The sequence below is a fragment of the Centruroides vittatus genome, unplaced genomic scaffold, assembly GCF_030686945.1.
Source record: "Centruroides vittatus isolate TY-2023 unplaced genomic scaffold, ASM3068694v2 contig_221, whole genome shotgun sequence".
NCBI lineage: Eukaryota > Metazoa > Arthropoda > Arachnida > Scorpiones > Buthidae > Centruroides > Centruroides vittatus.
In genome coordinates this window covers 328,480-355,591 of record NW_027121377.1, presented here as the reverse complement: position 1 = coordinate 355,591, position 27,112 = coordinate 328,480, and the positions used below count along the sequence as shown (strand labels likewise).

The 27,112-nt window shown below is 32.4% G+C and overlaps 1 protein-coding gene across 1 annotated transcript in view; it reads right to left on the bottom strand.

Annotated features, from left to right (window-relative positions):
* Window positions 1–21,921, bottom strand: part of Rab3-GEF (Rab3 GDP-GTP exchange factor) — an 81,718-nt gene extending 59,797 nt beyond the window's left edge. The window contains 2 exon segments of the mRNA XM_067265323.1: window positions 20,971–21,130; window positions 21,835–21,921. The gene's annotated coding sequence lies outside the window, so the exon portion shown is untranslated.
* Window positions 21,922–27,112: the final 5,191 nt, after the last annotated feature.

Sequence of the window (27,112 nt, the reverse complement as noted above, 5' to 3'; positions counted from 1 at the left end):
GCATTAAACTAAGTTAAATTTACACAAGACAGCCTTTTGTTTAAAATGTCCTTAGATCAGTGGTTTCCAACCTTTTTGTACCTGCACCCCCCTTTAAACAAAAAAATTGTTGTGCCCCCCTAATTTTTCTAACAATCTAATTTCATAAATACTCAACTGATATTATAATTTATTTAATGGGCTACAAAATAATATACAATATTATGTAAAAATATATATAAAAAAAATAATTATTTATTATAAGAAATAATAATTTTAAATGTAATAAAAACAAATCTTACAAAAATACAAAAAAAGAATATATAATTAATACAACATTATAAAAATTTAATGCGATGGTTGAGCAGCATGCCCCCCTTGCAACAGCTTGGCGCCCCCCTAGGGGGCGCGCCCCACAGGTTGGAAACCACTGCACTTAGATTGTATATTAAAAATAATCTAAAATTATTTCATTATTAAAACTCTTCCTATCTATTTTTATAAGATGGCATTTCTGCTTATTCTGAGTAGCAAAATTTACTTAACAATTTCCGGATAAGGATAAAAACAGAACAGGAATGTCTAACATTACAACCATCAATTGACTTTGGCTTAATTAGGTTTAGCTGTTTCTACATTGATACTGCAATACTTTGTCTATATAAGCTGTTCATTCATCCAAAGAAAAAGAGATAAGATGGAAAAAGAGTCCATCTATACTTAATCTGAAATCAGTGTAGCCTGATAAACTTAAAAGCATTGTTATTAAAAGGTAATTCAACAATTTCCAGGTTAAATCTGCAACAAGGTTTAAAAACATTAGACTAGGTCCAATAAATATAAACCAACAGAAATGAAAGAGTTTGTCCAATAAAAATTTTCAGACTAAAAAAATTATGTAAAATAGCACAAGAATTTATAATTACAGTAGAGCGTCGATAAGTGGAACCAATTGAGAACTGGGGTCCTTCCAGTTAATGATTTGTTCCAGTTTCCGACTTTGTACGAAAAAATATATTAACCTGTCCAATGTTCAAATTTTTCTCCGTTGCGTATCGCTTCCTGTTGAATTTTCGTCGATTTTAAGCCTAACGAAAATTTTTATAATAATCATCGAGGCTATCATATCGTTAAAAATTATTTCTGCATTTTGTACAAACAAAATAAATATATTAAAGAATATAAAAAACATGAAAATTATACTTTAGAAGTAAATTTAGTATCAAAAACATTCGATTCAGCACGACACAGTCCGACTGAAAATCGTTCCACTTTCCGGCCATTCCACTTACCGACGCTCTACTGTACATTTTGTTATTTACATTAATCACATTAATTAGGTTGCTGATGGATAGGAATTCCATTCCAAAAATGAATAAAATCATAACTAATGCTTTCATAAATAAATAGAAATATTCTAAATTCATAAATAATTTATTTAATAAGTGATATTGTAAACAGTTTATAAATTTTAAAATTTTATGTAAATTAGTTATGATATCATTAATATGTATGTGGTGAGTGTAAACTGAGAAAGAACACAATGGTTGCATTCATCAGACTCAGTTGTTACAATACAGTTAAGTATTTTTATGATTGAACACCTTCTATAGTAGCAGTATTTTTGAACATGTTGAGTGTTTCACTGTAGATACAGAACTGGTATAGTACAGGAGGGTCTAATGATGTGTTCACTTGTTTATAATCGATCAGCGCAAATCGCAACCGTCAATCTCGTAACGGTCAACTCTTTGATAACAGGTGCGTGTCTGGGAATTGTAACGGATAAGTTACGGCGGCGCTGATCGATTATAAACAAGTGAACACATCATTAGACCCTCCTGTACATACCAGCTACCACTTTGGTCAGTTGGAACATTCAAGTCAATGGGAATGCATCATTAATTGTTCTTAGCTGGTGTTTGATTTTTAAAACTGGAGTCCTGTATATCATTATCATTCAAGTACTTTTGTATCTGTTGATGTCCGTCTTGTATTCGTCATTTTTGTAGTATGCTTATAAGTTCTAAAACATCAGATATTTTTCTCATTATTATTCAGAGAAAAAGACAGTTATAACTCCATACAAATAGAGAAGAAAAGAGACGAAAAGGTATGCTGTACATATAACTTTTAATGCAGAGCCGTAAATAGGCAGATGAAACAGGTGCACCCGCACAGGGCTCACTTGGAAGGGGGACCCAAACTGCTGTTCACAAGAAATTATATTTTTAAATTTTAAATTTTTCTGCCTTTCTATAGCGCAATTTAGCGATTACATTTTGCCTTACTTAGACCCTAGATGTCTGCTCACCAGTGCTCCCAACCATGCGACTTTTAGAGGGAAAAAAAATAAAACTTTTGAAATAAAAAAAATTTCAAAAGTTGCTACTTTTGGCTAATCAGCCAAAAGTAGCAACTTTTGAAATTTTTTTTATTTATTTTTTGAAAAATTTAAATTTATGTTTATAGTTTTCAAATTTACAAATTTTTCTCTATAGCACTCTCTGGCAATGAATATTATTATTACAATATACAAAACCATATTTTTAGATTTTTCTACAGTGTGCAGAGCTAGAAATCTGTAAAAATAAAATTTTGTAACAAAAGTAATTCTGCCCAGGGATTTTTTTAATTGTTAAATTGATATAATTAATGAATTTGCTGAAATGAAAGCCAGAAAAGTTACATTACAATAAATTTTTAATAAGATTTATTTTAATTGATTTTGTTTTATTTTTCCAAACCAAATAAATTAAGGGGGACTAAATTCAAATTCTTGCACAGGGCACAGGAATGGCTAGTTATGGCTCTGTTTTAATGTCATTACAAAGTTCTTGCTGCACAGTAACCTTTTGGGTACCCTATGAGTTGACACACTTTTGTAATAGCTACAGAAAGTTTTGCTTAATTTCAACAATAGGCTTTTGAACTGTGGCATTAAATAAAAATGACCTATAATTAAACCAATTTTACTATGAGCTAAATAATATAAACAAGATTGGGTTAAACAGTCAACATACTAAAAATCTTTTTTATATCCCAGTACGAATAGCTTTAGATAAAAACTAACGTTTTTGACCAAAACTTGGTCTTCGTCAGGTTATTGACAACAGGCAATTGAAAACTAATTATTTTCCAATTTTTAAATAAATTAAAATAATTTTAAACATGTTCAAATTCCAGTTTTGAATTTTATACTGGTCGATAGCCTGATGAAGACCAAGTTTTGGTCAAAAACATTAGTTTTTATCTAAAGCTATTCATACTGGGATATAAAAAAGGTTTTTAGTGTGTTGATTTATCCTTCTCAGGAATTGTGCGAGAAGTTGGGTTAAACAGTATTTTTAGACTTACTTATAAAAGCATTTGATTTTATTTCTATTGAAAACTTTGTTTTATCAATCTTATAATATTTTAATTTTAAACAATTGTCTAACTACAAATATAACTGTTTAGAATTTTATAAAATAACAATTACAGCAAACGTGGAAGAGCCCATTATCCAATAACAATCTTCTCATATGCAATGTACTGTACCTTTATACACAAAGACCTTTGTCTCCCTATTTATTCAATTTTATGATCGTGCCATTGATAAAATATTTGAGAGAGACGAGGAGCAAATTCTTGTGGGAGATGAAGCGTGTGATATGCAGATATAATTTTGGCTTCATCTTCGATACTCCGTTTTACAGAGAAAATTGACTTTAGCAAATTTGTTGTGGCCGTCGGCCATGATTTTGTATATTTTGTATATTTTATATTGAATTAGTCTTAGATTTTCTTTGTTCCTTTGTCTAACTCTTTCTAGAACTTTCTTTGTCTAACTCTTCCTAGAACTTTCTTTGTCTAACTCTTTGCCCTTGGGGGAGGATTATCTTTCCCTCAATAGTAAGAACAAAAGAGGGAGTGAGGCCCTGAAGCAAAACAGACAGAAAGAGTGCCAGTCTGGGTTGGAATCCCGAAGAGGTAGGAGCTGAAAAGGAGTGCTCCAGAAAGGGAGAAGGGTGATCTAAGAGGATAAAGTGCAGAGAGAGATCATCGAGGAAAGACGACTCAGTCTGAAAGAAAAAGATTATAGACGAAAGATCTATAAGGAAAAGGGCTACAAACGTAACAAAAGAGAGAGATCCGAAGTTGTTCCCCATCAAGAGACACATCGCAAAGAAACCCGGGTATTTCTACTACTTTTCTTATCTTTCCTTATTTCTTCTATTCTTCCAATTTCTTTTAGTTTTAAGTTAGTATAAGTTAGTGTAAGTGAATACGGTCCTTGTCAGATTGTCGCGTGTGTGCAAGATAACTGTTTTTTGAGGACAAACTTTTAATTCCTGTATGTATAAAATTCTAGAAGTTGTAAAGTTGGGATCCTATGTAAGAACCTGTTCAAAGAGAATAAAACTACTTTGTATTAAGTTTTATTTTGTACCATTTCACTCGCGGGATCGTGTACCTCTTGTTACGAACACCACAAATGGCGTCCGCGACAGGATCCCAACTGTAACACGAAGACATTTTGTCGTATATCTTTCTCCTTGTAATATCCCATTGTAATTTTAGTCTATCTTATTTGTATATATACGTATTGTAATGGCCACGAACAACCAAGTAGGGAGCTCGAATTCTGGTGAAGGTCTCGATCCGAGCCCACCGTTAGTTGTTACAGGATTCTTGGGCATGATCCCTATATTCTCTGGAACGCAGGGTGATACGGTCAACATTAAGCAGTTTTTCCAGACAATAGAAAATATAGCTAAGTTGGCCAGATGGAATGACTAGGTCAAGGTAGCAGTGCTGCAGTCGCGGTTAAAAGGTGAACCATTGGCCACATTCTTATGTTTGGTAGAGCAATACCCTGGAAAATACAAGGAGATAAAATGTGATTTAATAAAATGTTTTGGGAAGAGAGAGGCTGCAGAAAAGGACTTCATAGATAAGTTGTTAAGTTTGAAGCAAGGGCATAGCGAATCCGTAACGGACTTCACGATCCGTACAAAGACGTTACTGGCACGGGCTACCAGGGAAAATAATAAAATAAGCGTACTGTGTGATGATATAATCTTGGAGCGATTTATAAAGGGATTGAGGGGGAACCTTAAGGCCAACGTACTAAGGAGAGCGCCAAAAACGCTGGAAGAAGCATTCGAGGTAGCGGAAGGAGAAGAAAAAATAGAAATAGTGTGTGGTGGCAGGTTCGAACAAAGAGGGGTAAACTTGAACATTTGGGAACAATCTGCCATGGGTGCCGAAAGATGGGAAGATCCAAGAATTCAGGTTAATAAAAATGAGGAAAAAATTAAGGGGTTGGAAAAGAAAATCAAATCATTAGTAGAAGCAGTGAATAAGATATTGGATAAAGGGAATCAGGATAGGAGGGTGAATGATAAAAGATGTTACGTATGTGGTGATGCTAGCCATTTTGCCCGTAACTGTCCAAAACGTAAAAGGGAATCGGTTAACCTGATAAAGGAGTGCCATACAGGCCGGCATAGCGCTCCTTGTGTAAGAATTAAGCTGGCCGACAAAGCTTTTAAGTCACGAAAAGGTCTTCCACTAATTAATGGTGAAGTTGAGGGTATTAGACTGTGCTTTCTTATAGATACGGGAGCCGAAAGGTCAGTCTTGAGTTCCACGGTAATGAAACGTATCTCCAGACAAGACATAGCTAGGGCAACTATTGAGGGTGAATTTTTAGGGATAAGAGGCATAAATGGCGAAGTAACAGAATGTGAGAGAGTTTTGTACACCGAGGTGGGATATAGGGATAAGGCATCCAAGATAACCGTAGCATGCATGCAGCTTCCTGGACACACAGAATACGACGGTATCTTGGGAATGGATATACTCGGGAGAATGTATGAAATAATCAGTAGTGTGAGAAGGGCAATGGAGGAAAGTGCAAGCAGTAATGGGGGAAGTAAAGGTGTGTACGATGATTATGCAAATGATACTATAGGTAACATGAGAAACCACAATAAAAGGTTAATGAGGTGGTCAGCGGAGATAGTGGACTGTAATGTTCAAATAAGTCACATAAAAGGGAAGCGCAATAAGGTGGCGGATACTTTATCACGGATGAACGTTAATAGCAATAGGGCTGAGAAGGTGAATAATAATGTAAGAGAGAATAAAGAACTCTGGAGTAAAGTAGTGGAATCACAAGGAGATGGAGAGTTCTTAAGGAAGACGAGGGAAAACTTTAAGGGTCATATCGGAAGGGAAGACATCAGGAAAGTTGCATATGAATTAGGAAGGCAACGTAACCTAAAAAATAGGGGAAGAGAAAACGAGGGTAGGAAGGAAAAATTATGGGAAGAAGGGCAGCGGGTATGGTTACTCCGGAGAGGGAGGAGAAAGAGCACCGGAAAATTTTCTCCAAAGTACTTGGGCCCATATAGAATAGTACGAGTGTTGGGTCCTGTAACTGTTGAACTTGGCAGTAACCGCCAAGATGAGAAATGGGTGGTACACACCGACCGGATCGAACCGCGTTATGCTCCAATATATAAAGAAGGTAGGAGGAGGAACCCTCAGTATGTGAAGAGAAGAGAGTCACCCGTAAGAGATGAGGATGATGATGAAGATCCCACTGATTACATACGGACATGGTTACCCAGGAGAAGACCCGTACTAAATTCACCCACACAGGATGTGGAAGAGGTCGAGAACGAGGGTGCCGGTGAAAGGTGTACTGAAAAAACGCCGCAACACCCCTATAATACGCGTAGATGTAAAGTCAACTACCGTAGATTGCACTACGGAGTGTGACTCTTATGAGGGGGGCGTATGTGGCCGTCGGCCATGATATTGTATATTTTGTATATTTTATATTGAATTAGTCTTAGATTTTCTTTGTTCCTTTGTCTAACTCTTTCTAGAACTTTCTTTGTCTAACTCTTCCTAGAACTTTCTTTGTCTAACTCTTTGCCCTTGGGGGAGGATTATCTTTCCCTCAATAGTAAGAACAAAAGAGGGAGTGAGGCCCTGAAGCAAAACAGACAGAAAGAGTGCCAGTCTGGGTTGGAATCCCGAAGAGGTAGGAGCTGAAAAGGAGTGCTCCAGAAAGGGAGAAGGGTGATCTAAGAGGATAAAGTGCAGAGAGAGATCATCGAGGAAAGACGACTCAGTCTGAAAGAAAAAGATTATAGACGAAAGATCTATAAGGAAAAGGGCTACAAACGTAACAAAAGAGAGAGATCCGAAGTTGTTCCCCACCAAGAGACACATCGCAAAGAAACCCGGGTATTTCTACTACTTTTCTTATCTTTCCTTATTTCTTCTATTCTTCCAATTTCTTTTAGTTTTAAGTTAGTATAAGTTAGTGTAAGTGAATACGGTCCTTGTCAGATTGTCGCGTGTGTGCAAGATAACTGTTTTTTGAGGACAAACTTTTAATTCCTGTATGTATAAAATTCTAGAAGTTGTAAAGTTGGGATCCTATGTAAGAACCTGTTCAAAGAGAATAAAACTACTTTGTATTAAGTTTTATTTTGTACCATTTCGCTCGCGGGATCGCGTACCTCTTGTTACGAACACCACATTGTATTTTAAAAAATATAAAGATAAACGTAAAGCAAACTAATATGATTTTTCATAATGGAGGAGATTTGTTTAAAAATAATCAAATTTTTAAAATAAAAATTTGAAACTAGGAGTAATAAATGAAATGTCAGAGTTTGCATAAAAATTATATCTAGATACATCATTTTCGAAAGCAAAGATAAAGTCTTAAAAATTATAATTTTAATTTTTTAATAATTAAATTAAAATTAAAGTTTCAGATTCATTAAATGTTTATCTGTATAGGCAATGTGACAGATGGGCAATCTGCTAAGGGTGATGCCCCCCAGAAGGATTAAACGAAACTGGCCCCTATTTAGTGTTACAATGGGAAGAAAACTCCATGTGGCCAACCCAATAGCAAGGATGAATCCACAACCAGTGATGATATTCATTCAACCACTGGTGGGCTCAATTTGGTACAAATTAATTCCATAGTGATGAATGAAGTTTGCTAGCTCTGCGATTTGGAGAATAAAATGGATAAATAGAACAGATATTTTTAAGAAGATTGTTTGGTTAATTTAGATGGTAAGGTATCTAGTTATGTAATGAGATGAGTTAAATATAAAAAAATTTGAACAATATTTAGTCACTTAAATTGTTAAATTTTACAAGTGAATAAGGTAACCTAATTCACAAATTACTAACTGCTTTTTAGATAAGTTAGTAATACTGGCTAAGCAAACAGATAATTATAAAAGTAATTGGTATAAAAATTTCTTTTCGTATGGTATATTGCCAGTAATATTTTCAATGTTAGCTGAAGATAAGAAATTTGGATATTTAAATTTTGATGTAATTAAATAATAAAGAAAAACTAAAGTAATAAGACCTTTCGAAGACATTATGAAATAATTTTATTAATGTAATATATAAAACTATGAAATTTTAAGTAAAATCTCATTGCAGCCCAGTAATAAACTGTTTGTGGACCAGCACTGGTAAATGGACTTAGTTTGAAGAGAACTGGTTTAAAGTTTTTGAGTGATTGCACCTCTTTTCTTCAATATAAAATTCTCTCAAATATAATTTAATCATTGAACAACCTAAAATAATATTTTTTTCAAACTCCATTAAATCACATACAATTTCACTACTGCTTAATAAAAAAAATAAGTAAAATGGTGAAGCCATCCTTGTCTCGAAGAGCACAAGCAATGCATGCACAAATCTCGCACTCACGCCTGTTTGTAGAAACAGTCTCAGCATTTTGTATTTTATTTTGACCCAGTTCTCGGTCCCCTAGTACCTACAAGTCTGGTCTATTTTATGTGCGCATGATTTGGGCACCAAATACTTTGTGCTGAATTGCAACTCCTGACATGTACTCCTTCATACCTCCAAGGCATGCAGCTGTTGACAACAATGCGATTTTAGAGATGAAACATAGTCTCTTCAAAAATAAAAACTCAAGTAAGCAGTAGCAAAATTGTATCATTTTTTTGTTAATTTAATCAATGTAATGTAAAATAAATAAATCACTGCTAGTTTCAGGAATTATTAATTAAAGGTAACATTTTTGATCAAGATTTGACCATCCTCAGCTTACAATCTTAACAGTTTAGAACAATGTGGTATAGAATATACAAATTAGAATGTGTTCAAAATTAACATAGTTATAATTTTTCAATCTGAAACAAATAGAATAGGGTACATAAAATAAAATAAAAATAACTATGAACTAAAACAAATAATAATAATAAAAATAAAATGACATATATTCCCACTGTCATGTAATACTGGCTAAGCAAACAGATAATTATAAAAGTAATTGGTATAAAAATTTCAATCCATCTGTCATCCATCTATCAGTCTGTCTGTCCTTCTTTACTCTCCAGAATGGAGTTAGACAAATGAAAGACTACACCAGATATGGAAACTTTAGGAATTAGAGATCCCGATTAACTATATACGAACTTCCAATTGAAATTGGAAGTCATGTTATTTCAATTCAAAAATTTCCCCCATAAGGTGTTAGATAGATAACCAGCACAACTCTGTTGTTAAAGGAAAAGGTATGATGTACAGGGACAAGACACTGGTGGAGAGAATATATTTTAAATGAAATAAATTAAAAATATGATTTAAAAATTGTAGCCTGACATTGTGAAGATGTCACAATAAATAGTTTTATTTTTGTCTTCTTACATTATTTGTTAATAAAACAAATGTAATTTTTATTTTTAATAACTTGTTTAATGAATTAAAGTAAATGTTGTAATGTGAACCTCCTAAAACAGGGATAATTCCCTAACACATTAAAAAAATTTCTTGAGAATTTGGAAGTATTTACAGATATATTATTATATTTTAACACAACATGACAGTCAAATGCAAAATTGAATGTTTTATAAAGACTAAACTTTAATATTGTTTCAATTTTGAACTCTTGTTTTAAAAATTAATTAAATTAACTGTAATAAAATTAAAATACTGCATCTTAATTAAATTAGAATGCTGTTTTAGTTAAATATTCAAATTGATTTGGCTTCTTTTTTTTTCAAAAATGGACATGTTTCAATTATTCTGTGAGAGGATCATACCATTTGAAGTGATTTTAGAACATATAAATCATATTTGGTAACATGTAATTCATTCCAATCCATTTAAAAATGCTTAGAAAAAAATAATAAATATTTTTAAAATATATTTTTTTATAATTTATTTAAGGTGTACTTTAGTACAATTCTGTAGAATTTTAAATCAAAGATTTATTAAACAAACAATAATACAGTATAGAAGACAAAAGTAAAAACTGTATTACAATTCTATGCATTATATATATATATTAAAAATTGTATTAAAAAAGCAATAGTAAAATTTTGCATATGTAACTGAAAAATGATGTTTCAGTAAACCAGTTGTTCTCAATCTTTTCAGGCTGCAGAACCTTTTATTACACAAAGTGATAGCATCAATACATTCAAAATCAATAAATAAATCTACATTTTCTATTCTTGGGAAACAACAAAGCAATAAACTAATAAAAACTTTATTGTATCGAATAAAATAGAAATATGGAATTGTCTATGAATAAAAGTAATATGTTGTTGTACATTGCAATAAATTTGCAATAAAAACTTTAAAATTCTTTTTTTGTAGAATGTAACAACAGTGGTTCTTAACTGATGTTCTGTATTAGATGGTTGTGGGGTTGGTAGTTCTGCAAACTTGCCTGTACAGTTTCTAATTCTGATGATTGTTTGCACATCTTTGAATTCCAGACATGCCTGTATGATGTAGTCAAAGACAAGTTTGAGAAACGTCACATCTTGAGATGAGAAAAGCAGGATTGCCATTTCACCAAACTACCTGCCATCTAGTTCATTCTGACCTGATTAAGCATGTAAGCAGATGTTGGGACAGTGGTTGTGTCAAGGAACATATACATAGGATAAGCTCTGGATGCTCCAGATCACCAAGATAGATGATTATCTGATGATGAGACAAGTATGAATAGCTACAACAGCTTCTTTGTCCACCTTGATGATGGACAAAGTGAGACAAGTAGAAACCTCACTATAGAAGAACTGTCTCTTCATATATTATTGGCAGGCAATTAGCAAAGACAAATTTTCAAGAATGATGACAACTATACATCCTGCCATTAGCACCCTGATGCTGTCGGCTTCATTGCAGTGATGCTATGACATAAAAGCAACAGCTGCTATGAACTGACAGTATATCATCTTTAGCAACAAATCCTGCTTTTGTTCAGGAACAAATGATCACTATGTTAATGTGGCAGACCACTAGTTTGCACTTCAATCCAGCCTTTACAGTTGAATAACACTGCCCTACTGCTGGCATACAGGTTTGGGTAGCCTTCTTGCATGACATCACCCCTATTAATGGTGCAAAGAACAATGACAACACAGTAATACATTCAGGAAATCCTGTACCCTCATACTGCCTTTCATGTTAGAGCTGCAAACTGCTCGCCACACACAGCTAAAGTTTCCTAGAAATGGTTTCATGACATTGCCATACTTTGTTGGCATGCCTGGTCTCCAGATTTATTGTCCATCAAGCATTTGTTGAACCAGATGAAACATCAGCCATCTACGAGTGTGAGATATCTGGAGCAGCAATTGCAACATCTGTGGGCAAATCTATTGTAGAATGACACAGTGCTTATGTTTCTCCATGCCCAGCCCATATTGCCACATTAATCAAAGCAAGGAAAAGTCCTACTAGGTGCTAAAGGTTTCTTTAAATTGTACCACTGATCCACATAAAATTTCATTGGCTTTCTATGTTGCACCTAAGAGGTGTCTCCTCCAATTTCATATCAGAAGATACCTCTTAACCACAACACAGACTCTATGCATTAGGAAACTAAGATAACATTCACTGATTAAGTTTTGTTTTCTTTATTGTTTTAACATTGAAATAAATCAAAAAATAATATTTTACTTAATATGTAACCTGAGGATAACTCATTACATTCTTTTTAAATGTAAATATTTCACTGTTATGATGTTAGTACTGTTTGTTTATGCATTTCATACTGATTGCTAAAGAAAGTAAAATAAGATTCAATGAGGTAAAACAAAAATGAAGCAGACAAAGTGGTTCTGGAGGACAGGTTACAAAATGTATGCTTTTTGACAGACCATTCTAGAGGAAACAATGCTCATCAGAGTCCTATCATAATGAAAGTCATTGATAATACATGCAAATCATTTATTGTGACATTTTTGCAAGGCTAGGCTGTAATTTTTAATTATATTATAATTTAAAAATTAACCAGAACCTCCAGCTCTATGCTTTCCAAATTTGGTCTTGATTTTTATCTATCTAATTCTATTCCAGACAGATAGACGACATTGGGAAATTATAGGTCTAGAATTTAAAAACTGTAGCCCAATTAAATTGTAAGTGACCGACGTCAGCAATTATGTAATGAAAAGTAGGAATTCTTCAGAAAGGAGAAAACCAATATTATTTTTTTATTGAAATAATATGTCCCAAGAAATTTTTTAAAACATTACATTATAAAAAAAAGCTTATGATCATCTGTCAATTAGATTCCACTTTCCTTTACACCTTTAACAGTGGGTGAAGTTATTGTTCAATTCCACTTATGTAGTCTATGTTGATAATTTACTTTATTTTAATCAGCATCCCCAACTGAAATTTAAATCAAGATTAAAACTGAATCAGATATTTAATAATGCTATACACATGTTTATATGAGTACATGTGTAAATCCAGCAATGTGACCTAGTTATAACTGATGTCGTAGTTGACAGAATCAGTGATATGCCAACTTTATTATTAAATGATATAAATATATATAAATATAAATTATTTTAGATCCAAGTTCTAAACTCAGACAATGTATCAAAGCATCAAAATTCAATCGGCAATACTTCAGTTAAGTGCATTAAATTTTAGATGGTGAAAACACAGGTATATTCCATTTGTTTTGTAGGGGGATACGTATACATCTTTAAATTGAAACAATTATAAAATGGTTGTAGTATTGTAAACAATTTTCAAACAGAAGCATCTTAACAGTATACCTCCTTATCCAAGTTTTTGACACAAACTATATATACTGTATATGCCAAAGCAAGATAAAGAAATGCTGTAACATCAATTATAATGCCACTAAAATTCCTTCACCTTGCTTTGGCATAACATGTATACCTAACCCCCTACTATAATGGATACTGGGAGCGACAAGCTGAAGATAAAGAAAGCAGAGGATAATAACAATGATGAAGTTATCACAGATAAAAGAAATTATGACAAAACTACCAATAATGTGTCTTTTGATGCTACAATTCATGTTGGTAGCAATAGTACTCCAACCAGTATCAAATAACACTGATGAATTCTGAAAACTTTTGTTTTAGTGCACTCTGTTATTATTGTCTTTTGTTTGCTTTTGTTTACTGTAGCTCCTCTTTGGTATTGCTTAATGTCTTTAAAATGAAACAGTATAATAATTATAATATATTTATATTTAATTATATATATATATATATATTAAATTATATCACAATATTTAGTTATGCAGTAAATCATTATCTTTCTTGAATTAGCTTTTTTCTTTTTTTGAATAAGTGGAAACGTTTGATATCTAGATACAGGACAACTAAATTACTGAATACAAGACCTGAGTATATAAGCACATTTCAAATTTCAAATATAAATAAATCCTGCACTTATTATCAAGAAATTATTGGAAAAACGGAATGTTATTTTTAAGATGAATAAATTCTTTTCATTTATAATTTTATGGATTTTAGACTGACTTATGAAAAAATTATAAAAAGAACAATGGGGACTCATTTTTGAAATGTGCACAAGAGTCACCTCATATGTAGTTATAAGCTGAAGAAAAATGGTTGAATATTTTTTAGGTTGTCCTAGATGAAGATCATTGTAAACTCTGCATGTGCAACTGCAATAACCAAATGCAAATTTTCAGCCACCTTAGCAACCAAATAAACATTTCCACATTGCTGGAAATCCACAATGTACATGTTCAGAACAGTTGAGATCTACTCCATTGAGGTAGCCACAAATATCTGTAGGGCCTTTGGTTAGGTCACCACATTGGCTTGAATCATGCAGTAAAAGTTTGAGATGTTCCAAAGCAGAGATACAAGCCCGGAAAACGAACCCCACACGAGACCATTGCTGTTTTGGTTATCATTTTGAAGACTGTTGTGGAAGCAGATTTCGTTATACAAGAGAACTGAGGAACATATTTAAAAATAGTATACCTTTTAGATGTAATAATTACCATTAAATACAAAATTTCATATATAAAAAACTGTATATAGTATATTTTTAACAATCAATATGAATTTTATATTTTATAGTCAATAAAATAATTTATATTTTTTGTAAAGGTTTTTTTTAAACTTTTATTATTTTTTATAGTAATTTATATATTTTTATATGACTCTGTAATATTTATTAATGAGCTTATTTTTATGCTATCTGGAGAATAAAAACTATCTGAGAGTCAGATTCCCATTAAGGCTTTAGCCTACCACTCTGGAAGTCCTTAATCAAATCCAGTGATTGATAAAAACGCCATGACTTTTTCATTGACAGTTTGTACTGGATATGTGAAGCCAATCCCTCATCACCCAGTCATACCCATTGCAGGTTTGGCTAAACTGCAAGCGTCCACAAGAAGCAACTGGTACATTTGCCCTCCCTTTTGGATCAAATAAAAAATTCTACGAATTATAATCTTAACAGTGATTGAGATATGCTATCTTACACCCTCAACCATGGGATGCTTTGCCTTTCTTTTTGTATAGATGCAATACTATACAGTAGACCTGTGTTGTACAAGTCATTTAGATTTTAAAAATACATGAGCTGTTCACAGCCCAAAGTGATTAACTTACTTGTTATATTTAAAATAACTTTCTTTAGTAATCAGGCGTAAGGCCCTACATGACAACAATTTTTATGGCCATTGAATAATATTTGTTTTTTTTCCACAAGAAAACACAACTTTTCCACCTAAACTGTCCATATATATGTGTGTCGCTGGATGGCGGTCATTCAATCAGCGTCCTCGCTATGCTGGTAGCTCTCAAGTAGATCCTCTGCTCGTCCACTATTGGTCCAGATTCAACCAATCCTGTCGAGACACAAGTCGGCCACAACAATCTGTCTCATTCTTTTATCGTGTTATATGAACATAATCACAGTTTTTCCACCGTGTTACACGAATCTGTTTTATACGAACTCGTGTTATAGGGGGGTATACTGTATTCTATGACGTACTTGTGAAACACTCAAAAAAATTAAATAATTAAATAAAAATTTATTGATGTAATTATTTGTCTCCAAGCTTTTCCTCCATGGAAAATTTTCTGCAGACACCAATGGCTAAGTCCACAAGGAGTATCCTCTTAGTGCCTACAGTGAAGAACAATAGAGCACTTTGTCATCTCTTAAGATTCCTATTAGTTTTACAATCAATTGGCATTATGTTACATTAAATCATATAAATGCTCTATCAAAAATTAGAATTATAGCACGTTAGCTGTGGTTGCCAGCTTTGCTTGAGAAAACAATATATTAAGTAAAGTTAATATACTCATATAAAAATATACAAACATAAAAATGTATATATAGAAAAAGAATATATTCGTAAGTAGCCTATATCTTTCTCGGGACTATCCTGAATATATGTACAAACTATCATACAAATCAGTTCTGCCATTCTCACGCAACACAAACAAATCGTCAGACGAAAAGGCAGGTGCAAATTTCAGTTTTATGTACACTGTATACAGATAAGAGTTTTTCTCATTTTCCACTCATTACAGAATGAATGAAAAATCAAGGGGGAAACTCATTAACATGAAAGGCGTAATAAAATATTTATTACAGCTGAAAACTATGCAGAACTTCTAAAGCCGAGATTTACGACAACGTATGAAATGTACTAAAATCGTAAAATATGTAGACCCACTTTTAATGTATATTTTAAAAATCGTAGGCGTGAAAAACTCCATTATTTTCTTCCTTACACACACAATACGTACAGTACTTACATTCATAAATACGTCAATATTTTTGACAAATAGAAAACGTGAAGGACCGTCGATAGCTTGAAGATCGACGGTATAACGTGTTCAAATATTCACTTTCTAGTATAAATAGTTTATATCAAAAACAGAAAAGTCCAATCTTCTAATCCTGTTAAACGTCCATCCGATTAAAACATTCTCACTGTCTCAATAACGGGGTTTTTCCCAATCGATCACCACTCCATCCATATTAAGGATATGTATTTTGTAAGTGACGATCTCCGTTTATTTATTACAAAAACCCTTCGAGTAAACGTAGAGAGCGAATCGAGGAAGTAAATTCCCATTTAAATGCCCAAGATAACAAACTGACACGAAACATTACGGTGTATGTACTACTAATTTGAAAGTTCAACAAAATTTTTAAATGCATAGCCATACCTTTAATGGGATAACGTAAGGAAAAAATTGGATTTTCTTATTCATTCCCGGTAGTTTGGTGTCCGAGTGCGACGTTTAAAATCACGAGTTACGATTAATTGCGCGGTATTAACAAACGAAGTACCCTCCACATTTGCTTCGATCGCTAACCACGTGATCGTGTACATGTACTGTACATTTACGCCGACGCCGATGCGACTACAATATGGCGAGGAATCGGCGTACAGAAAAGTATTTTAATGCTTTCGTTCGACGTACGACTCATTATATCCAGGAAATTTATATGAAAATAATTCCGTGACGTTACAAATGCCACGGTAGTTAGTTTATTTTAATGGGAAGAACTACGAGACGAAGATAAAATTCCAATCAATTTTAGTGCCGTGTGCAGTAATTTAAGCCGTCACTCGTCGAAAGCAATTTGCAAAACTTTTATTTGGGCAATATTTATACATTAAGTCGATTCCCCAGTCGAGTAAGCATGAAAACATGCAGCTCATTAGAGGAAAGGGCAATTTAGCAAACACGAAAACTAAGTTTCTTTCTTCGGATTAATTTAAATGCTAATCTCTTGCGTTTGCATCTCGGGAGAATTCGAACTGCAGTCAAATTTCGGATATGAATCCCTTCAGAGTGGGAGAATAGAAAGCTGTAAAAAAAGATTCAAGAAAACAAAAAATTCCATCTTTCTTCTATACATTTCCCTGGTAAAATGTCCATTCCATATTCACCGAAAGTAAAACAATCTCTGGGTGTTCACAAAGAACCTAGGAGACGTTTAGTGCAACGGTCTGCTACTCTAATAAGATTACGTCTCAAAAATTGATTGCCCACTAAGAAAGAGGAGAAAAGTCCCGAAAATCGATAGGGCCAAAGCACTTACTGGACAAACAACTGGTTTTTTTTCTGTTGGTACAATGCATTACGAGTCGTAAAAGCCCCCCGACGGGATTCATTCGTCATTTACGCTATGATATATTTTAAACTGTGTCCAACAAAACACCAGATTTGAAAAGATAACGGTTTGAGCTTCTTTGACGTGTATCTCGACAGGAGTAACCTAGTGATCTACGATTGTATTGATCGAATAGCCGGACTCCTATTGTAGAACTGCACTCTTCTGCCAATAACATTTCTTTTAATGATTACAAATGAAAACGCGAGTAGATAATCGTTAGAAATTTTTAACCGTAGCTGAACAACCTACCAATTAGCATATTCATTTCGCTCCATGTAATTCATTCAAAAATTAAAAGTAAACGATGCGCTGTTACCCGAGGCACTTTCGTAGCGATTTAATTCCCTCGATTCGATTATATCTCCCTACCTCGTTTAGTTGAACTCGCTATGTCAACAGATACGCTTCGATACCTACTCTTTTGCGTATTTCACCCACTTGTAATACGTATTTCGGTAAGTAAAATCTCGCAACATTGAACAAACTGAACAAACTTCTCCCTCTTCGTTATGTCTAGCGTAAGGAAAATTACTGTGTCGTTATTCCTGCAATGAATTTTATATAGCCTAACATTTGAACCATAAAACTGGCTTGCTAGGAATCTGATAGGAAAAAAACAGCGTAGAAAATATATTAAATAAACGGTGTTAAAGGCAAAAAAAAGACACCTCATTAAATGTGGCGAGGAGGGATAAAAGACCGTGGTCTCGGATGGCGCTTCCGCCACTATTTCGGATTTTTAACCGAGTTCGGTTGATTAAAACGGCAGTGGACGGATATTGCGTTATAAATAAGAAGTTGTAGATCCGAATCTTGTAGTGTGGGAGGAAACTAAGAAGTAAACAGCATATTTCCGTGCCGAGCTCATAAATCGCCAATATTAACGGGGGGAAGGGAAACACGCCTCGGTCCAGAATTTATTAGTGGAAGAATCCCGAGGATAAAGCCGGAACGTCGAAATGCGATTACCATAATTTAATTTACTCTGACGTCGCTTATTAAAGTCATTTATTTAATCGACGTCACGATTAATTCCGGTTTTTTGAATTATCCAAATTAACAGTTAAGATAGTTTATACCACGAAAATTAATTATTATTAATCGCGAAATGCTTGAATTTTATTGAGTTCGACGTAAAATAACGTTTGCTCACTTATTTTCCATACATAATCAGTACTTAAAAAGAGCTATGGATATACGTAGATTGAATTCATAAATTTCGAGCCTCGAATTTTCTTTTAATTTACAGAAATCTCAGTGCTAAATATCCTCCTCCTCCATCGGAATCGACTATAACCAGAAACTAAATAGCTTACTTTAAACATCTGCTTCAATTAAAAATTAGAATTGCAAATTTGAAAACTTCAGAATTTAGGAAATAAGTAAATTTCCGATCGATTAAAATAACTTCAAATAATGTTTTATACCTTTCGAAATAATATCTTCCTTCCTTAAAGTTTTACACTATGATTCTCAATTAATTTCTTAATATATTCTCGTGTTCGCAATAATTAAATAAGGAAGCTACCCACCGCATTGTGTGGATTATATTGAAATAAGCCAGGAAAGAAAAACAAAATCGTTTCTGAAATTAATATATAAAATAAATTTTCTTTTCTGACATAAACCGGAAGAGAAAACACGTCTCATAAAATCGTTACTGAAATTACTTATACTGCCTAACGGGTGACACCCCCTTTTTTTTCTTAACTTATTCTGAAGATATTTTATCTCAAATTCAGCTAATTTATTACTAAGAGAGTCTTTTTCCATTATATCGTGGGTTTGGCCCAGACAACAACGGGGTGCCAAGAGAAGACAGAGCAAGGACAGACCTCCCGTGAAAAATTGCTCTCCCGGATTCGATTCCGGGTTCCCCAGAGCGGTAGGTTGACGCCATAATAGCTTCGCCATTCAATCAATATTGTTTGATTCACGTAATCGATTAATACGATTTATGTAAAGACTGATGTTAATAATGAAGCGTTAAATGAAACAAAATAATTCAGAATTTTCATTTTCGATTTATAAAAAAAAAAAAAAAAAAAAAAAAAAAAAAACAGCTAGCTAATATAAATCATTATACTGAAACAAAATTCCACAATGAAGCTCAATCTATTTATTATTGAATATTTAGCTATCGTTACTCAATATTATTTACTTGTCTGAATGATTATCTTCTACGTTAGAACATTCATAACAATTTATATATATATATATATATATACACAGATCTGATTGCTTAATAAAGCCCCAAAACTAAATCGTTATTTTGATTTAAATACAAAAACTTAATGGAATATTAATATCAATTTAATTATCACTCCCTTGGAAATGTTTACTTTATAACCTTAGAATTTCCGTTACAAAGAAAAACAATCGGTGATTTGATTTTTGTTTAGTCCCGAAGCGGAAATTGATTGTAATGACTTTTCCGTTTGGCTACAACAATTTCAGGGACAAAAACTATCCTCGTTAGAATTTCTATAAGAAAGACTTGGAGTCCTGAGCACTCCTTCAAATTTTCAATGTAGAAATCTCTCTCGGAGAGACGGAAAAAACATCATCTATTTGTCGTCAATAATATAAATTTTAAATCGAGTTAGCGGAAAACTCAACTGGATATTTATTCAATTTTTAAAAAATTTATTTGGAAGAAAAACTTAAATAGGTTTTATCAAATTCTATATAAATTTACTGGAAATTCCTTAATAAACTTCTCTCCGTAATTTTTATGTAAAATGAATTCGTTCGCTTATAAAACAAGAAAAAATACAGGCTTCTAACTTTCTACTATATTTACAGTCAGTTCATCAGTTATTAATCTGGTAAAACATCAAGCCATACATTTCCTCAATTAGTTTTTACATTTTTTGTACGTAGTGAATATTTCGCGCGCAAATTGTGTTTAACTGGCTTAAAATACGAAGGGTTTTCGAAAAAAACTTCTCCGAAAGCGGTTATTATTCGTAAACAGAATGATGTATTTATAATTAATTGATGCGAGCGTAAACTTGTCGATACTTGTTTTAGTCCATTCCGATCTAGCCCCATTATTCCCAAATTTTAAAACAAAACATTAAAGACGTTCGTAGCAGTGTAACGTTTTGTAGTGCGGTGGCTAAAATCAAAGAGCGCCGATTCCTACCGGAAAAGCTTAGAAGGGTATGTTAAATTTAATTTGCTGTCTTTTTATTTACGTTTTCCGGGAACTGTTTTAGTCCCCACGTATTTATTTAAAAACTAACCGTTTAATGCAATAGTGTTACTGTAGTGTAGATAAGTTATATGAGAAAATGTTCGGAGAATTACGTGAAAAATAATGTTAATGATAGGTGATTTTCAGTCTATTGTGTTCGAGTCATTAAATATTTAAAATTATCATTCATTTTATAATGTTTATATATATTTGTCCCGCTGTAATTTACCGAATAAAACGTTTCTACGGATGTTTTACACGTAGGACGCGTTTATTGTGGTAGAAATTATGAAAATAATTTGAATGTTTACCTTTATTAATTTCGTAACGGAAAGTTTCTTGATATTTTTGAGTCCACAAAAACGCCCAGTTTAGGGTCGATAATGCATCGATGCCATCGTCCACTTAATAACTGCGTAGGCGGCACGGAGGTGAGGAAGCGTTTTACGTCATCTCAGCACGTGCTGCACACTTTTCAAAGCGCAAAAAAAGAGAGAACAACAGAGGGAAAGAATAAAGTAAACATTCAAAATATTTTAACATTAATCAACGTCCTTAACGCGATTGTAATATATTATTTACAAATTGAAAACAATTAAAACGTGCAAGATTATAAATAACGTTTTTAGATATGAAGTTTTTCTTTTCAAATTTTTCCTTAATTTTTCCACCTATGACGTCACCAATAGCGTCATTCCGGACATACTATCCCACAATACCACGCTGATGTTGCACCAGAGTTTCTGATCAATAAATGGATTTTCCTTACGTTTTTCTGCGTAAATAAATAAAGATTGTTGTTGTATTAATTTTAATGCTTAAACTCTTACCAGTTTCTCAGAATACGTATTTTTTTTATTTTTTTGGCCGTCTCAATATGCACCAAACTTCATTTAATAAAAATTCTCGTAAAAATGGGCCTAATTTTTTAAAAAATTTGGCCAAAAATACGCAAATTTATTTAGAAAAATATTCCCCAAATTTTCCCTGATGACGTCATTGACGCAAAACTTTAACCCTAAAATTTAGTGTTAGGATCAATTTATTGTTTTATTCGTTTTTCGTCTGTATCAAGCCTTTTTAACGCTTAAATTCCTTCTGTACATGTTTTTAATATACGGAATTCAACACGAGATGCAACAGTATTTCTGTAGAAAGGAGTTTTCAGTACTCACCTCAACGGATGCGATTCTCTTCTGGCCACTTCCCACCGTCGTCTGAACAGTTTCCCATCTTGTGACGACACTTCTGCGCAAACTCAGTTGCTTCTCTACTGAATGGAATTATTATTATTTATTTTTTCTTTTTATTGTAAATATTAATTATTTTATTTATTTTTCTTAAATTAAAATAATATTACTATATTCATAAATAATTTGTTGTTTATTTAAACTATAGTACTATTCGCTAAATATCGTCTGCTTTCATTATCAAAATTATTTTATTTATTCGAATTTAATTAATAAAAATTGTAACGTGAATTGTGTCGAGTAATAAATTAATATTTATTTTTAAATTAAAATTAAAACTAATTAAAATTTTTTTATAATTACAATTATTACGTCACAACAAAATTAAGACGTTATATTTCATTTTTTATGATTTAAATTGAATAAAATATATTTTTAAAATCTATTATTTTTTCTAAATTTAATTAATATTTAAATAATAAATTTTGTTATTTTAAAAATAATTTTAATTTTTGTAAAAGAACATTTTTAATTGATCGAAATTTTGAATTTAAAAAATTTTATGTTTGTTATTTATAATTGTATTATACTGTTTATTAATAAAATCATTTATTCATATTTTAAAAGCAAATTTGCTGATGACGCAATTCGTCTCGCACGGAAAAAAGTCGTCTGCTTTTGTTTACGAGTTCTCAAGGCGAATCTTAAAATTCGATTAAAACCGCTTTAAAAAAAGTGCCAAAGTAAGTCTTAAAATTCGCAAAATTACAAGCGCCATATTTAATTAATTATTCAATTAAATCGATTAAATTTAGATTATTTAATGAAGTTAAAGTTTATTGACATTTAATGCTATAAATGTCTGTTAAAATTTTGCAAATGTTCATTCTGTAAAGGGTTACAATTTGAAAAAAAAAAAATTCCAGCAAAGAGTTGCTTAACTTTACCGGCAACATTTAAAATTTCAGTGGCGCCATCTGTTATCATATTTTATTTTGAAACTTGTAGACCTATAAATTCCCACTGTCGCCCGTCTCTCTGTTGCATGCTCTTCTTTAAACTCGAAAACGGAGTTAGATAGATGAAAGTCGAGACCAGACATGGAAAGCTTAGGTGTAGGAGACCCCCCATTAAGTATACACGAACTTCCGGTCCAGGCTGGGAGCCACGTGATTTCGATTTTAAAAATTTCCTCAGAACGGAGGATGCCAGCACGACTCTATTCTTAAAGGAAAAGTATGATGTACAGGGGTGAGACAATACTAATTTGAGATCGAGAGCATATATTTTAAATTAAAAATTTTTCCTCGTTTCAGGTATAAGATTTATAAATTGAAAAGAGAATTGTAAAGTAAGTACAGGTAATCCCCGTATAACACGGCACTTCTATAGCACGAATTCATTCTAACACGGTTCGAGAATTGCGACCATCCCCGTATAACACGGTACTTTTGTAGCACGGATTCACTCTGACACGGTTCGAGAATTGGGTAAAACCTTCGTACAACATAAAATGTAATAAATTTTTACATACTTAAGTACTAACGAAAATAATAATTTTCGTGAACTATTAGTACTTAAGTATGTAAATTTTCTTTTTCCGCCTTCTGTCGATACACATGGTCCTTCTCGAAACTTGTTTCAATGTTGCCAGATCTCGACGCTTCTGCTTTTGATGTTGACAGATGTTTTTCCCTTATTCCATACTTGCTTTATTCTTCATAAGTGCTTAGCACCATATAAGGAAATTTATAAAGATCTTTTAACTAAAAGCAAGCAATCTAAAATTACATACTTTTTGCAAAAGGTAAAGCACAGATCTGAAGATAATGCAGAAAAATGCTCAGAGGATAAGGATAACTTGCCCTCGGTTAATGATGCTTAGTGATGACGAAGAAAACATTGTTTAATTTATATTAATATGAATCACTTAAGAAAATTTTAATAAAGATATTTATCTTAATTATGAAAATATAATAGCATGTTTTTTTAATTTTTGGAACCTAACCCCCTTTTCGTACTAGTTCTTTGTTTCGTATAACACGGATTCGTATAACACGGCAATTTTTTGGAACGTAACTCCCGTGTTATACGGGGGTTACCTGTATTATATTTAATCCCCTTTATAATGAATTAATGCTATTATATAATTAAAAATATGCATCATTAATTGTATAAATAATACAGTATAAATATTAGGTTTCAACTAATAACAGAGGGAAAGTATGAAGTGGCATGTTATAGTTTCAAGGAGCCCAGGCCATGTATAGTGCTGACTTCAGACTTTTTCTTCGGGAGAATATTTTCTTATAAAAGATCGGTTTGGGACCTCCTGTTGGTGAGGGCCCCAGGCAATTGCCTTTTTATAACTCGCCACTAAAAGTATGGCGATCGATCAAAACTGACCCCACCCACAAGACAACGTTTTTTGAATTCAGGAGGGTATTGAAACGTCGAGAAATGAAAAAAAATATTTGGGGTTTTTTTCTATATAACGATTTTATTTACCCACTTTGAAGCTTAATGACTCCCGTGCGTTTTGTCGAAATTTTCTGATATTTTGCAGGGAGATTTGTGTATTACGGGCATTGATACTATTAAATTTTGGTGATTAAGGTCAAAGGTTAGGGAAATAGAGGAAAGTCCCGTGTTACATCTCAGGTGGAGTCGGACTTAATGAAGAACTTTTATTCGTTATGAGCATTAACAATTTTTTATAAACTCATCTCCACTCTCAAAATTAAGCTTTTTGTCATTTTTACAATAATTAATAATACAAAAAGTTTTAAAATAAAACTCTCGTAACAGATGACGCCACACGTAATTTTAACTCTTTCCGGGAAAGTTATGCAACTCGTTGCTGGATTTTTGTGAAGGGAATTCATGGTTTACGAAAATTTGTAAATTAAAAAAAGACACTTATAAAGTAAATACTGTATTATATTATAATGAATTAATCCTATTATATAATTGAAAGATACGTCGATAATTGTATAATAAGATATAAATTTATTGCTGTATTATTCATTTATTCAAAATAACAATTAACTAATCTCGATGATAGTATTTCAAGTTATACAATTCCTAATTCCGTTAATTATATACTATTATACAACTGAAAGAATAAAATATAAAATTCCTTTATTTTCCATTATTTTACATTAGTATACTGTTGTTGATATCTATCTCACACTTTACACGAAATATTCCGTGTCACACATGAGTAGTAAATTGGCTGGCTGACAAATTAACTGACAAGTATAGCATTTTTTAGAATTAGTCTAATTCCTGTATGTTAGACCATTCCTAAAATTTATAAACTTGAAATGTCTCTTACGAAAATGTTATCGATTCGTTATCGAACTGACAAACGCACCGATCCCCTGTAATAGGTCGAGTCAGACGAGTATTTATATGACCTTGAGGAATATATCGATCGAAAATTTGAGCCCTGTCCGACTATTCTAACTAAAGATATCCGATTGAATGCACCACTTCAAATAACACGAATCAAACAGGAAAGAAAAGATAGATACTAGTAGGCATAGATGCATAAAAACAATATATTTAATCCCTCTATTTATAAATATACTGTTAATAAATTAGAATATACTTATAAATCTTTAAAAATATTTTAAGTTTCAATTAAAATTGATAAGCTTGACATTGATAAAGTAAATATATTTAAAGGAATTTCTAGTTTTTCCGCTTCTCGGTGACAACCCAGACTTTATTTCTGCCTTTTTTTTCCTAAAATTACATTCATTGCTGCTGCTGTTCTTTCCCGAATCTTTGACGAAACTACTTTTATTCCTGATCAATGGAATCTTCACGTATCATTGCAATTCCAACGAAAATGCCATGAATACGGGGGGTTTTTGGCAATGTTACTATGTTAATCGAACAGTACAGCATCCGTTCAGTTCCTTCTTAGTCTAATGCAGGGGTCGGCAACACGCGGCCCGTTGCAAGTTTTTGTGCGGCCCACCATGCAATATAACTTTTATATGGTAAAGTAAAAATTAGGAAGGCTTTTTTATTTTTTATTATATTATTATTATTATTTAATATACACACTCAAACACCTTTTAAACTGCAGCCGTATTTAAATACGGCTGCAGTTTAAAAGATGTTTGAGTGTATATATTTGATATGAAATGCAGTCTACGAAGACATTATTATTTGTTATACTGTATTATGAAATATATTGATTGTATTATTAATATTATTTTTTATAAGTAAAAAGTAACAAAAAGTAGTAAAAGTTTTTATTGTTAATATTTGATAATATATGATCGAAATATGATCGATAATATTTGATTAAATATTAAATATTGATTAAATATTTGATTTGATAATATGATCGAAATATAAAACGAGATTGACCGATGAAAATTTGCAAAACATTTTAAGGATTTCAGTTTCTCAAACCCATCCCGACATAAATGAATTATCGAAAACATTCGAGAACAAAAATCGCATTAAATTTTAATATTATTTTTATTTGAATAAAATAAATTATTCTCATTTTTAAGAATTGTCACTGTTTTGTTCTCCGATGTTGTTATAGCACGTAAATAAAATTGTTACTAATTTTTATTTTATTTTTTAGTTTTTAAATAATATTTATATTTGATTTAAAAGACTATTTAAGCTACATACTACATTACAAAACATCTGACTGTGCGGCCCGCTTAAAAATATTTTTTTTGAAAATGGACCGCCGTCCAGAAAAGGTTGCCGACCCCTGGTCTAATGTATTTTATTACTCTATATATACTTATATTGCGGAAATTAATAAAACTACGTTATGAAAAAATAAGTATTTTTAAAACATCGCTTTTTTAGAAATTCAAGCAAGAATTTCTATTTATCAACACTGCAATCTAATTTGTTCTTCTGCGCACAAATGTATTACAGTTACGATCCGCTATTCTTGAAAACTTTGAAGTTAAAAGTTAAAACCTTCTCATGTCTTACACAGGGAGAGCTGGGGATTTTTCTCTGATCATGGAGAAAACTTAGGGATCCGTAATGGTTCCAAACCCTATAAAATTAACATTATTTTTCACTACAAAAAATAAATTCTTTAAGACTGCTTTCTATTAATAATATTAAAAAAATCATACATATTTCATTTGATCGAAACAGAAAAGTTAAAGGGGCCCACTAAGACGCAATAAGAGCCCACTCCGTCCCCAGGCCCCGTACGAAAACTGGACAGCCGTGGTCATGTGTATTGATATTATACAAGCTTTAGACA